Source organism: Charadrius vociferus, unplaced genomic scaffold (assembly GCF_000708025.1).
Source record: "Charadrius vociferus isolate BGI_N301 unplaced genomic scaffold, ASM70802v2 scaffold306, whole genome shotgun sequence".
Classification (NCBI taxonomy): domain Eukaryota; kingdom Metazoa; phylum Chordata; class Aves; order Charadriiformes; family Charadriidae; genus Charadrius; species Charadrius vociferus.
Genome location: NW_009648963.1, coordinates 1,104,011 through 1,117,500, shown reverse-complemented (window position 1 = coordinate 1,117,500; position 13,490 = coordinate 1,104,011).

The window sequence follows — 13,490 nt, the reverse complement described above, 5'->3', positions numbered from 1 at the left end:
TTTTCCCCCCCCCCCCCCCCACCCATGTCAGTACAGCAGCAGATTTAAATGCTGGTACTGCACTGATTAAAACTGTATTCCTAAAATAGCTTTGTCCTTTGGTATCATTCTGCAGGATGCTTTTGTTTCTTTTTAAATTGTTAGATTTTCAGAGCGAAATCTGAAGCAGAAATTGGAAAGGAAAGTTTCAAAATAACTTTCCTCTGTGACATGTATGCACTGCCTGCTCTTGGACAGTTCATTTTTTATAAAAATAGGTACAACCAGTAGTAAGAAAGACCAATATGTTCATACAGGCGTTGCTGAAGGAGCTGGCTAGCATTCCCTACATCTTTCCACCTCTTAACTTGAAAGTCTGTATTACCCATGCATCTCATCTTTTGGGGAACCTTTCTATGGACAGGTTGTCTATGGTAAGTTGTCCACGGTGTCACTTTTAGAGACTAGTGACTTCCATTTGGTTTTGGTGAAAATCTTCTGCTGTTCTGAGAAGATAAAACAGAACTTGGCTGCTGCCCTCACCCATCCATTCATTGCATGTCCCTCATGTCCTCTGGCATCTGCTGCCTCCTGGGTCCACCCAGTCTGAGCGGCCACCTTGTGTACAGCCTCATCTCCTCACCCATCTCACACCTCTGGGCTCTTAATTTCTTTTTTCTGTCTCCTTCTTTTGAGCTACAAAGCAGGAAACAAACACCATACTCCAGGTAGCACCTAATAGTGATTTCCGTGATCTCCTCTTTAATAGTCTATATGCTATTAGTGGTCCTGTCTAACAACCGTGTGTATTTATAAGAGCTGATTCCTCTAGGACTTACCAAAACCCTGCTTGCTCATCTTCACTTATGACCTAGATTTTCTACTTGATGGCATGTTTCAGCTAATCCAGCCCCTTTCCTCAGTACAGAGAGCTGGAGGGTGGTGCTTTTTCCTTTCTGTGATGGAACTGCCCTGGGTCCTCTGTAGCTGGTTCCTTAGCACTGAAATGAACTATTTGTGGCACTATATGTAAAGGCTACGTGACTGCTAAACAGTGTTTCTCTTTATGACCTATGTTAGACCTATTTCCATGGCTCACTGTCTTATTTATGTGTTACATACCCCTGAAAACAATGATTCCTACATCTTCTATATCAGTGGACCTCTGTCAATTTTTTTTCACCATGTGACCATCACACTTTTAATTGTAATGGGTAGAGAGTGGTACAATGCTGTGGATTAGCTGTAGGCCACTTGACTTTGCAGAGGATTAGGACTCTTCTGACTATGGCTTGGGAAAATTGGCACAAAGCATTAAGTAGACCTGGATAAACTCTGCACTCTTGGCAACGTCATTTCTTCTCTCTGGTGTGGTCAGGAGCTGCCATCTGTTCTATCTGATGCTGCTTTCTGCCAGGTACCTCGGGTGCTTACCTCTGGCTGGATGTTCTCTTTGCATTCAAAGTCCGAAGAACAGGCTGACTTACAGGCTTACAGTTCAACCAAACAATCATATTTCAGGGAAGGAGTAAAAAAAACGAACTTGGATTTAAAAAGATCCATGGGAATTTTTCTCCATAACTCTCTCCCTTCTTAGCAATTCTATTTCCCTTCTCTTGACAATGGAAAAGGTAAAAGAGAAAGAAGGAAAGATCTGAATAGCAAAAAGTGGTGGGTTTTAATTGTTTGTTGTTGTGTTTTGTTTTTGGTTTTTTTTTTTGGGGGGGAAGGGATACATATTGGAAAAAGTACATAAAGTTTCTGCCAAGCTTTACTTACATTTTTGAGAAATGCAATCTTTTTGGTAAGGAATTTGTGAGTCCCCCTTTTTTAACAGGTCCTACTGTGAGCTACGTTTAGAAAATAGTTCTTGTATTTACAAGGCAGAAAAAGATATTTATCTGCATAGCATGTGTTCTGGACCATATAGGTCTGATAACTGTTTTTAAATTAGAGACCAGGGCTCACCTGTGGCTATGCTGATATAACAGCACAAAAAACACTCTTTCCATGGTGAGAGGAGAGTTTACAAGAGACCTTACAGAGGACAGGAGAGACCCGTGTTTCCCATTTGCACTTTAGCTAACATGAAGCTGTAAAATATGGAATAATTCTATGAAGAAAATGACAAGATTTATCAATGAGAGACAATACTGATATCTTTTCAGCTCAGGAGACTTATACGTATTCAGCTTCTTGGTGAGGGCTGTTCTAGCTGGGGTTAATGGATTTGCCTGACCTGCAGACCCACTGCTATAAGAAAAAGAGAACCCTTGGCATGACAGTTTGCATGAGAATGGTGACTTCTGGGGAATGGTTTTTCCTAGGAATAGATTTTATATGCATATGAGCTATAACAGAAAGGTGGGATTAGTGGGATTTGCCTAAGTGCTCAGTTATTTAGGCTCTGAGTGGGCTTGTATTCATCTTTGTATCCTTCAGCCACTTTGGAAATCTGACCTTGGAACATCCAGTGCATCCTTGTGGGCACACTGCAGGAGCCATCCTCTCATCCAGAGCAGGATGAGAGGTAGGTAAGGGCAGGTTGCAATGGTATGGGGCTCTGCTATCATGAAGATGACCACGTCGTTAATGCTAGTGAGGCTCACTTAGTGTCTGTCTGCGGGTGTGCCTTCGAATATACATCAGAGGTGAAGCTGAGATTGGTGACTCCTTTGTTTCAGAGTAGGAAAATACCTACTCTAAATATTGTTTTCCAACTAATTTCTCAGGCCACTAGAATAAATTACGTTCATGGCTGCTCCAGCAGGTCAGCCAAACAGAGCTCCAGGAAAGTATATCCCACCGCAAACATGCTGTTGGAGGATTACAAAATTGTCCTCAGAGGTAATGAAGTGCTGAGCAGGTTGTGGGGGCACAAAATTTGCTTTTGTGGTGAAATGTTTCTGAGACAGGCTCAACGGGAACGAACTCACTACTCTCCCCCCAGGATGGGACCTCAGCACTGCCTTCACTACAAAGTGTATTGTAAGTACAGTTATCATAGCAGGTTGAAAAAAGCCCTTGTCTACAGCGTTCCAATTCCCTGACCTGTTTGCACTCACTTCACAATGAGGTGAAGCTCCAGGTATAAGCATTTATTGTTGTTGTAATTATTATTATTACTGATTACTAATACTATTACTATTATTATTCATGTACCTGTGCTCTAAAATGATTGTGTGGTCCTACATGAGCCTTAGGATGCACAGGATTACCTCCTGATTTTAATGTGCAATGGAAAGTTCCAGTTTCTTTTCATTGTTTTACGTGGTTTGGGTTTGTTGTTTGTTTTTTTGTTTTTTTGGTTTTTTTTTAATACAGTGAAATTAAATGCAAGAACCTCATAGCACAGCAATAAGGAAAAAAAATTAATTGAGCAAAAGTCAGCAAATGCAGAATTATGGTTCCCCCAGCAACTGTAATGAAGGCAGAGAACACATATATACGCTGGTGTTCAAGTTAACGCTGCACACTGCCTGGAATACAAATCCTAACTGTGTTCAAGGGGCTGAGTGATGATTACTGCGAGAACCATAACTTTACATTTCCTGACTTTTTGCAATTAAAATCTCAACCTGGATGATGCATTAGCATAGGCTTTGCATTTAATTTGCTATTTTCTTTAGAATGTATGTGTGTGTTGATTACGTTTGAACATTTCTTACCTTTTCATCTCATTTATTCTTTTGTAAGGGAAAAATCAGGGGAAAAACCATTTACCACATCAGCTCCCTTCTTCTCCCTCACCGGCGGGGGGGAAGAAGGAGGGGAAAAAAGAACAAAAACCTTAGTGCAAGCAGTGCAATTAATTGTATTTTTAGCTCCAAGAGGCATTTACTGATGAATGTAAATTTGTATCACTGCTTTTCTGTTAATATTTATACAAGGACCAGCCAGTCCATACAGAGATGGGTCTCCTCCAGACTTTTAACCCATACAGAGTTGAGCAAGACGTCATTTACTCATCCTTGGAGTGCCAGAAGCAAGTCTGAGAAGACCTTTCGTGGCTCCAAGCTCACAGGTTTTTTTTAGCCCATGGATGTTAAAGTTCAGGCCTGCGGTCTGTGGTCCTTCTGGCTGTGTGAAGCCCCAGTGACTTGAAAAGCTCAGACTTGTGAATGCTCGAAAGTCTGTTTTCATTGTAGAGTCTAACTGGACTCTTTCTGAATCGTTGGTGTAGCTCCTTGCTTAGCCACAGGGAGATTTAATGGATGTAAGGGTGCTTCACGCCCTGGCTAGCTGACATGCTGTGGGGTACGGACAAAATCCCACCAGTACTTTAGCTGGGGACAGCATCCCTCATGGCCCAATGGAAGATCAGACCGAATTCCTGCAGTGCTGGTGGGATTATAGTGTTTTTCTTCCATTTTCATCTGTCTGGAGGGAACGATGACTTCTCTCACAACCTGATGGAGCCTTGGGAGCACTGGCAGGTTCATGGGCAGAGCCCTGGCACCAGCCTGGCTTAGTCTGTCCCTCAAACCAGTCCCCCACACCAGCTCTGTAGAGAATCTCATCCTCTTCACCATCATCCTGCCTAGGAGCAGTCAATTGTGCTTATAGTCTTTGGGCCTAATGGCAGATCAGCAAGAAGGAAGGGATGCAACTCAGCCAGCTATGTTTATGCTGCAATCTTTTTTTTTTTTCTATTTGTTGCTAATGTGTTGATACTTACATAATTGTGTTTGACCTTTGCTTTGTTCTTTTGCACTTCAACCTTTCTTAGCGGCTCTTTTTTTTGCTTTGTGCTCAACCATTTCATGATGGTGACTTCTTCCTATAATTAACTCTATTCCCTTTGTTCTGGGCCTTGTGCTTTTATATCCCACTCCCCGTAGAGCCATCAAATTTCTTTTAACCTAGAGGCCCTCTGCCACCAAGGGTAAATCAGCCTTGTCTAAGCTCATTCACTTGAGCCCACCAAAGAGAGATTCCCCTCCCTTTCTGTCCATCCTCATATGAGCTCATGTCCGTGTAAAGATGTCAGGCATCAAAGTTCAAAGAGAAAATAGCTTGGCTCACGTTTTCCAGATGCTGTCAGACTGTTGCTTAGGCTCTGAAGGAATTAAATTATGTGAGTACTCATGCTGCTGTCAGAGGCTTGATGCCTTCCAAGAACAAATACTGTTATCTTTAACCATATCTAGCGTGCCTGAAAATCACAAAGTTCTACCTCATCGATCAATTTACCAAAAATCCAGAAAAATGTGAAAGCTTAGGACTGTTAATTAATGGTGGTGCATCGGATGGATGTGTACCCAAACATGTGAATCCAGCATATCTCTATTAGAAGTTACAGAATTCTGAAAAACAGAGGTGACCTGGAGCAATATGACTTAAAACACTAAAAGGAATGGCTTCTGTAAAGGCAATGTTTACTCCTTTTATAGGTGAAATTTTTACTTTGTGTTTTGACATGGTGGATTTTGAAAAACTTCACATGTCATTCCTAGGACAAATAGCAGACAGACAGAATTCATTTTGTTAAAACCTTTACTACATCCTATTGGCAAACTGCGTTTTGTCAAACTCTCTTGTTCATAATGTTCACAAAAGACACTTCATCACATTTTTTGTCAACAGAATGTAATTTTATTCCAATCATTCTGTCAACAAAGAGAAATACCATAAAATCACTTTGCTCACAAACATAAATTATATGTTGATTTTGTTTGTAGAAGAAATGGAAGTATCAAAACTTTTTCTGGGGAGACAATGAAGACAGATCACATTCAGTCTGTGGACAAAATATTAATGTTACAGGCAGTGGTTTGTAATTTCTGGGCTGGCTGGAGGGCAGAGCACGCATGAAATTCAGGGTGAAGCCAAGAAGAAATGTATCAATGTGCTCATTCTGACCCTAATTTGGGACATTGGGATGAAGTCAATGAGCTTTGGATCAGGCCTCTAAAGCATCAGATGTGATGCAAGGCATTGTATACATGGAAAGCAAGGAACCCATGAGAGGAGCTATGCCTTCATGGAGAAGTGGTTGGGATGCCATGGACGATACTGCAGGGCATTTCTCATGGCACGAGGTAGCTGTGTTTAGGTGGCACAATGGAGTCCCCAGTCTGCTCTTTCACTGACTGTGTGGTGTTCTGATAAGTTTCCTTTTTTTTTTTTTTTCTCCTTTTTCTAAATAACTGCTTTCTTGCCCAGCATAAGTAATGCACTAGTTTCAAGATACAGCCTTTTGAAGTGGCTATTTACAGTGTAGGGCCATTGCTCGAGAGCCTACATACTCCAGCATGATACGAGAAAAAGCTCTGTGTATTTTAGAGTGATTGTCAGCCACTTTCCATTTTCCTTGTTACAGTACATGAACAGCATCTTCCTTTGTCTTCATCTTTCAGCCTAATAGTTTAAACATAGCAAAATAGGCATCTCAAATAATTGTTGGATTTTGAGTGTTTGGCTCACAACAATGTGTGCTTTTCGACTGCTGGTCAAAAGGACCTGTGCAGAGTACAGATTTCATTCAGATGTATTTGGGGAACGTACATTCTTTTTTAGCTACTAGTTTTTCAAGAAACTTGGTACCAGGTACTTCAGGGTACTTCGGGGTATCAAGAAAAATAACGCTGTAGTATTGACTCCCCACACCAAAAATGTTCACCCGCCAATAACTAGCATAGACAAAGGGCAGGAAAAAACCTCATCAGTTAAAGACGATTGTATGAATGATTTTTGTACAATTACAAGCAACTTGCGGAGTTTTTTTCCTCTATTAAACTGATTGCAAATGGAGAACAAGGTTCAAACCCTGGACTGGACTGGGATTTGGGATCCTTGAGTTCATTTGTCAGCTCTGCCGCTGATCTGCTGGGTAACTTTGAGGAAATTGTTTCACCTTTCTGTGCACAAAGGTCCCATTTATACAAAAGAGGTAATGGTTGATGTTTCTGTAGTGCTTAATACCTATGTGAAGAATGCTGCAGAGAAACCAGGTTTTGAATTGAATAAATGACCATCTTCTTTTCAGTTTTTCATGCTCTAACATCTTCTCTTCCTTCCCTGTACACTTGGGTGGTTGCTCTAGGCTGATGGGGCTTTCTCAAGGTGGCCTCAGAGAGTGATCCCTCTTCTCTTGTTTGTGACCAAGATCTGGCTGATGCTCCTCCTTCTCCTCCACTTGACTACTGCAGACTGCTCTTTACCTGGCCTTTCCAATTTCTCACAGTTTTTTTTCCTTGAGGTGATCCAAAACACTGCTGCCAAAACCTTGTCTGCATTCACGCCATGACGTGGCTCTGACTCAGACTTGTATCTGAACATCACCTCCCAGCCTCCTGGCGTGCTGTTTTCTGATCTCCATCTCCCTCGCTCAACTTATCAGCAGCGCTAAATGTTCTGCCAGCGTGGCTTATCGCTTGGCTTATTGCTGGCCCTTGCTGCTCCCTCTGACTCCTCCTCCTGTCCCAAGCCTGCACCTCCCTTCCTGGCTACCTCCAGCCTCCACGGCTGGTACGCTGGAGGGAGGAAGACCTTTGTGCTTAGCTTCTTCCTCAAGTATCTCTTTGGCCTTTGTCAACAGCCATGCTTCAACTTTGAAAATATTACATCTGCCAATAAATTTCTAGTAATCCTGCTTTTGGAGCCACCCAGATTTCCAGGGAGCCTCTGTACCTCCATTGTTTCTGTCGGTGGCATCAATTAATGTGTTGCGGAGGGGAAGAAAACTGTTCTTCACTGGTGGCTATCTACGCAGCTTTCCATGCTAGAACAGTTTGTACTTCATTGTAACACCCGGTGACTTCTGTAACTCTGAATACATAAGCACAAACGTTGACTCGGTTGAGTTTAACAGACTTTCTGCATATGGGTTTAAAAAAGAATAGGAGGAAGAGATGAACAGCTAATTTCTGAATACTCAACAACGCTGTAAAAGCAACTTGTTGAGACACGCCAGGGAGTTTCGCAACTTCTCAGGGTTCTTGAAACAGCAGGTGCAGACTATTTGAATCTTGCTTGTAAAACAAAATTTTTAGAAGAATGGAAAAAAGCCCTCTCAGCATCTTGTCTTTGGAAAGTGTGTTATGGTTATGTATTAACACAAGAAAAAGGTTTTAAGTCGACAATAAGTAAAATGGTATAGTAACTAGATTCAAGCATGCAGACTCACAGCTCATTTTTAAAAGTGTCCAATAAGATTATTTTCATGTTGCTTCTTAAAATGGCCCAGAAGAATATGGTATGTCAGTTCTTGGGCTTTTATCAATGAGAACAGAGCTTTAAAGTAAGTACAAGTATATATTCAGTCTTAAGCAGTGAAATAATATATTATCTCCTTTCAGAAGTCAACTGGAAGTCAGAGAAGAGATAAATTAATAATTACAAATGCTTCGTAATTGCACATAAAGTCCAGTAGCCTTGCATTAATTGAAAATCCAAACCCTCATGAGATCAATGGGAATTTTCTGTTGACCTTAGCAGGGAGGTAAGCCCATATGCACTTTGAAGGCAAGCTTGCTTGCCCAGATTGGTGTTGGTTGCAGTTCCTTACCTCGCAATGTGAACATCCTTGAAGCAGAAGAGTGATCAGTTTTTACAGCCCCTCAGTCTTCTGGGTCTGCCTTTTCCACCCTTTCTGCTCTCCTGTGCACTGAAGCTGTGCACCATTCGGCCTTTAACCCTTCTTTCCACATGATCTCTCCCATTTTTGCAGTAATTGGTTCACCTCAGCCTCAACGCACTCCATCAGGTTGCTGTGAGCTGGCCAGAGGGTCCCACGAAGGTGCTGATTAGCCGCCACCAGGGCTATGACCCTCTGTCCGTCTGCTGGCATCCTGCAGAGCCAGAGGCAGTGGGGACTGTGTGATCAGCATCACAAGCTCGTTAAAAAGTTAGCAAACAGCTTCTAAAAAATCAAAGAATGGGAAAACAGCAGCTGTAGTCTGGCAACTCTTTGAAGTTCTGGTAAAGGGACGGGTGAGCTTGACTGGGTGCTCACAGCTGCAGAGGTGGCAGTGTCCCCAAGGTGAGCGGCAGGCAAATGAGCAAGGGCACACTGACTCCTCGGCTGGAGGATGGCGGCAGAGAAGATCCCCGGTGGTGATGCTGCCATGGGCGAGGGCGCTGAAACCCCTCTGCAACAGGTCTCATGGCTGGGTCACCCATTTTGGGGCTGTAACTCAAGGATCTGTTTGCAGCTGGAGGAAAAAGGACAGCAGGTGACAGAGCAGCTCTGGAGCAGAATGGCAGCAGCAGCCCCAATTAGTGAAATGCGTCTGTGCTTTTGGTGTCCTTCTGGAGGAAATTACAGGGAAGGCAGGAGGGATTTTGTGGTTATGACCAAGAAAATAATTACCGTGGAGGCTACTGTGTATGACAAACTGGCTTTTAAGATCATCTGAGGGAGGAAGCCATGCGCTTCCCCCAGCCCATCCTCTTCAGTCTCTGATCAAAGATGGAAGCCAAGCAGAAGACGAAATTAAGTGTGCAATTTCTGATTCATCCTCACTAGGTTTGTGCTGATTACTTAAACAAAAAAAAAATAATCAAAGCTGGGATTACAGGCTTAGCAAGGGGAGTGCATATTTCAGCACATACTGGGCTCTTTGTCATTCTGTCACACTGGCAGAATGAGACTATTAATGCATTGTCCCAGGCAGGCTGCATTATAAAGCCCAGTGGCTAAGTTAAATGAAAAAGTCCTCTAAGAAAAACAGCGTGCAGCTTCCCACTGCTCTCTCTTTCTTGCAGAACTGTCTAGGTGTGGTAGGGGAGATACAGTGGATGAAGTTGTAAGAGCTTTCCATAGAGAAGGAGAAACTTACGACAGTCAATAAGGTTCCTGGGCAAAGCAGATTTCCAGTGTCTGCTCACCATCTTACAAATTCTCCTGACTTTCTGAAGTGCTCTGTGTCAGCAGGTGACAAATATTCCCTCTTTGTGTGCAGGGAAGGAATTACATGGTGGGCTGTAAGTGCTTTCCCCACTTACCTGTTCAGCACTACCAAAAGTGTCTGGGGCATAAGGGGCACAGGCATCCCGCTTTTAACCATAACATTAGGATGAAAACAAACTCTCCACTTTTGAAAAGAGCTAAAATACAGATTTTACAGCCCTCTGCATCAATACGAGTGATCTGGGGGCGAAGGCTTGCCTAGTAATTAATTACCTGGTATGCCAGTGACTAACAGGTTCAGGCATCCCTTGCAGGAGGCATGAAGACCAGCAGTGGCCCCAGTGCAATTTAGGAAGCCCTGTCTCTTAACAGCTGTTTTAAGTTCAGGTATATAAGTTAAACTCCCTGCCAGTGGTGTAACTCACCACTATTTCTTGCCTCCCAGTCATCCATTTCCGCGGCACTGGCAGGTGCCTGGTGCTGAGTCGGCCAGCCAAAAACTTCCTGTTCTTTGTGGAGATGAACTGCTAAATAACAGTAACAAGCTGCTCGGCATTAATATTATCTCCCTTAAATTTTGGCCACCCTTGGTCAGGGCGATCCCTAAGGAAGTTGCCTAGGTTTTGCCGCAGACCCAAAGCCACCACCCATCCCCTTAGCACTGCGAGGGGAAAGCAACCCCCCCTTTCAGCGCTAGCTATCCGGTGGCTGAGAGTGACAGCCCGCTTTTGGGGAATCAGTACTAATTACAGCTCATAACAGATGTCTCCACTCCACCGCGTTCGGATGCGGGTCCCCCGTGAGACCTGCTGTTGCTTTCTGAGAGTCGGAAACGAGCACTGAAGTGTCTCCACCGGTGCTCACGCTGCTTCAGCATCCCACTTGCAGCACCCGGGCGGCCGCCAGCGGGGCACGGGTACCAGTATCCCCAGGGCTGGGCAGGCTGCGGGGACCACAGTGCAGGGGCCAGACGCTGCCGGAGGGGGGCTGGCAGGCTCAGGTGGGTGTCCTGAGCCCCTGGGATGGCCCGAGGAGCTGCTGTGCCCCTTTTGAGCTCAGGGTTTCTGTTCCTGCCTCTGCAAGCTGCTCGTGGTGTCACCTCAAACAAGTCCATGCAGCCGCCCACGTCTCAAGGCCGGCTGCTATATCAACTGAGTCGTGTAAAAGCCTAAAAATCCAAGCAATTGATGAGTGCCCTTTATTCCAGACATTTCACAGAGAAGAAATGGAGAATAGGGTATATCAGGGAGAACTACTCTTTTAATGCACAAAAATGCTATGTAGCTTAATGAACGTTTACAAAAGGCTTCGAGTACCAGGGTGAGGAAGGGTGTTATAAAGGCAGAAAATGTTACTTTGTCGTGAGCTTCTCAACTGTGTTTCTCCTCTTTCTGAGATTGAATGACTTGGGAATTTCTCTTCCCCCTCCCCCCCCGACACTTACAATGTTTTGTTCCTTTCTTTGTATTTGTCAAAGGTAACCTTGCAAATGGGGAAGAGCAGCCAATATGAAGAAGACCATCCTTTTCTGGGAGCCACTTCTTCCATGGGTTTGCCATGGAGAGTCTGCTGGTTCACAAATAGGCCACAGGTAGCTCTTGATGGACCAGCACCTAAATCCCTGTGGCTCTTCAATGCCAGCTGGCTGCTGGGGGCCCTGGGGCAGTTTTGGGGAGCCCATCCAGCCCCAGTGGCGGGGGCTGGTGGGAGCCACCCCCCTCTCATTTCCCCAGCCTGGGCAAAACCAAGTTGCTTTTTGGGCTGCTTTTATGGCAGAGATGGTGTTAAACATCAGTTGATCTGGCAACCTGTCTTCCTACTGCTTCATTCTGGAAGAAAACAAGGCTAAAATAAAAGGGCCTTTTCCTCTTTTATTTGTCGTGTTACTAATTGCTGTATTACAGCATTTTCCAAGACCAATTACACACTGTTTGGGGAGTGCAAAACCTACCATGGTTTATTATACAGCGATGGCTCATGGAAGAAAAGTAGCTGAATTCAAGCCCTTACTGTTTCGTGTATTTATCCCAATGCAGGTTTCATATATACATATATATAATAGGAAGTGCACAACAGTCAGCAATGTTTAAAACAGAATTTCTTCCCCACAAGGGAATGAATACAAGTCATTTGTCATATGTTTCATTTAATTCATGGCTACAGAGCATTTTAGAATTGCTTGATGTAAATCTGTCTCATCTATTTGACAACTCTGATATTGAGTCATTCATTTTTATTCTATGACTTAAAAAATTCTATATTGCAGCTGGAGATGGGTGGCTAAAGTGCTAGTTTTGGACTATGGCTTGAATGTAACAATAGCTTTTGACCCTAGCTCCAGTCCCAAGGAAAGTGAATTTGGCAATCTCATTTCAATTCATAGTGAATAGCTGTTCACATAAAAAAATCAGCACCTACCATTTGTCATACTTGGCAGCTTCTGCTTAAGAATGGTCCAGAACTGCATTACCATGGAAACTAAATTACCTACTCCTACTCCTGGCTCAGAAGGTGATTTCAGCCGGTTGTGGAGGTTTCATATCGCTGACAGAAGGAGGTGGGGGTAACCTGGGGGAACTGCAACACATATGACCCATAAGTATGCTTGTATCAATCCTCCGTTTTGAATATTGCCATCTTCTGGTCACGTGACGTTGGGTTTAGGTCAACTGGCTTTCTAGCACATCACGACTTATTTGCTGATTTTTATTGTGATAACAGCTACTGGCTCCAATCAGGCCTGGGACTGTGTTGTGGTTAGTGCTGTACACACATATGTTTAGAGACAGTTTCTACTCTAAAGACCAGGCAAGCATGAGAGGTTCCACATATTCCTTTTTTACTAGAAAATTAAAACAAGGTAAGTGATTTGCCTGAGATTACACAGGAAAGTAGTGGCAGACCTAGCAGATGAATGCCCCTTGTTACTTCCCCAAATCACTTTATTCTTCTTCAGAATTACTCCTAATCACCTAACGAGGTGAGCTGGGAATACCACACGGGTGGATATTTTTTTCTTTCTGGCCATCTACCAAAAGGCTGCTGATTCACAGAACAGTATTTTATTTAAGGCTGCTCAGTCCTGGAGTGAACAAACATAATGGATTAGAGATCAATGTTTACTGGACACTGAAAGTTTTTAAGGTTAATTACATACTGTATGTTGATTTTGTAATTGTAAGCAAAAACTCTGCTGTAACTGCTCCATCCTCCAATAATAACTGAAACAAAAGATTGCTTCAATCTGCTGAGCTGCGTAAGCCACCATTTTTCCTCTCAGGTACTGTTTCTTACCAAGATGTACATTGGTGGAAAGACTAGAAACTAAATAAACATACATACAAAAAACAGACTACTGTGGATCCCTCTTAGACTCGCAGAGCTAGAAATGCAGCAGAGAGAAACAAAAGGAGCTTTGCCTTTGCTGGTGTGGTGGCTGGGCAAGGATGGGAAAGCCACAAGCACCCCGTGATGGTTTGTCTCCAAGGGTTGCACCACAACTTTAGGACTGTGGCATGAGCAGCACAGCTGGGAGAATTTGGGAGCGGCCCCCATAGTTGGGCTGGCTTTGGTTTTAGGAGATGACAGCTCGTAAAGGCTACTAGGTCTTGCTACAGGGTTGGTAAAATCAGACAGAAAAGCGCACCAAGGTACGGGC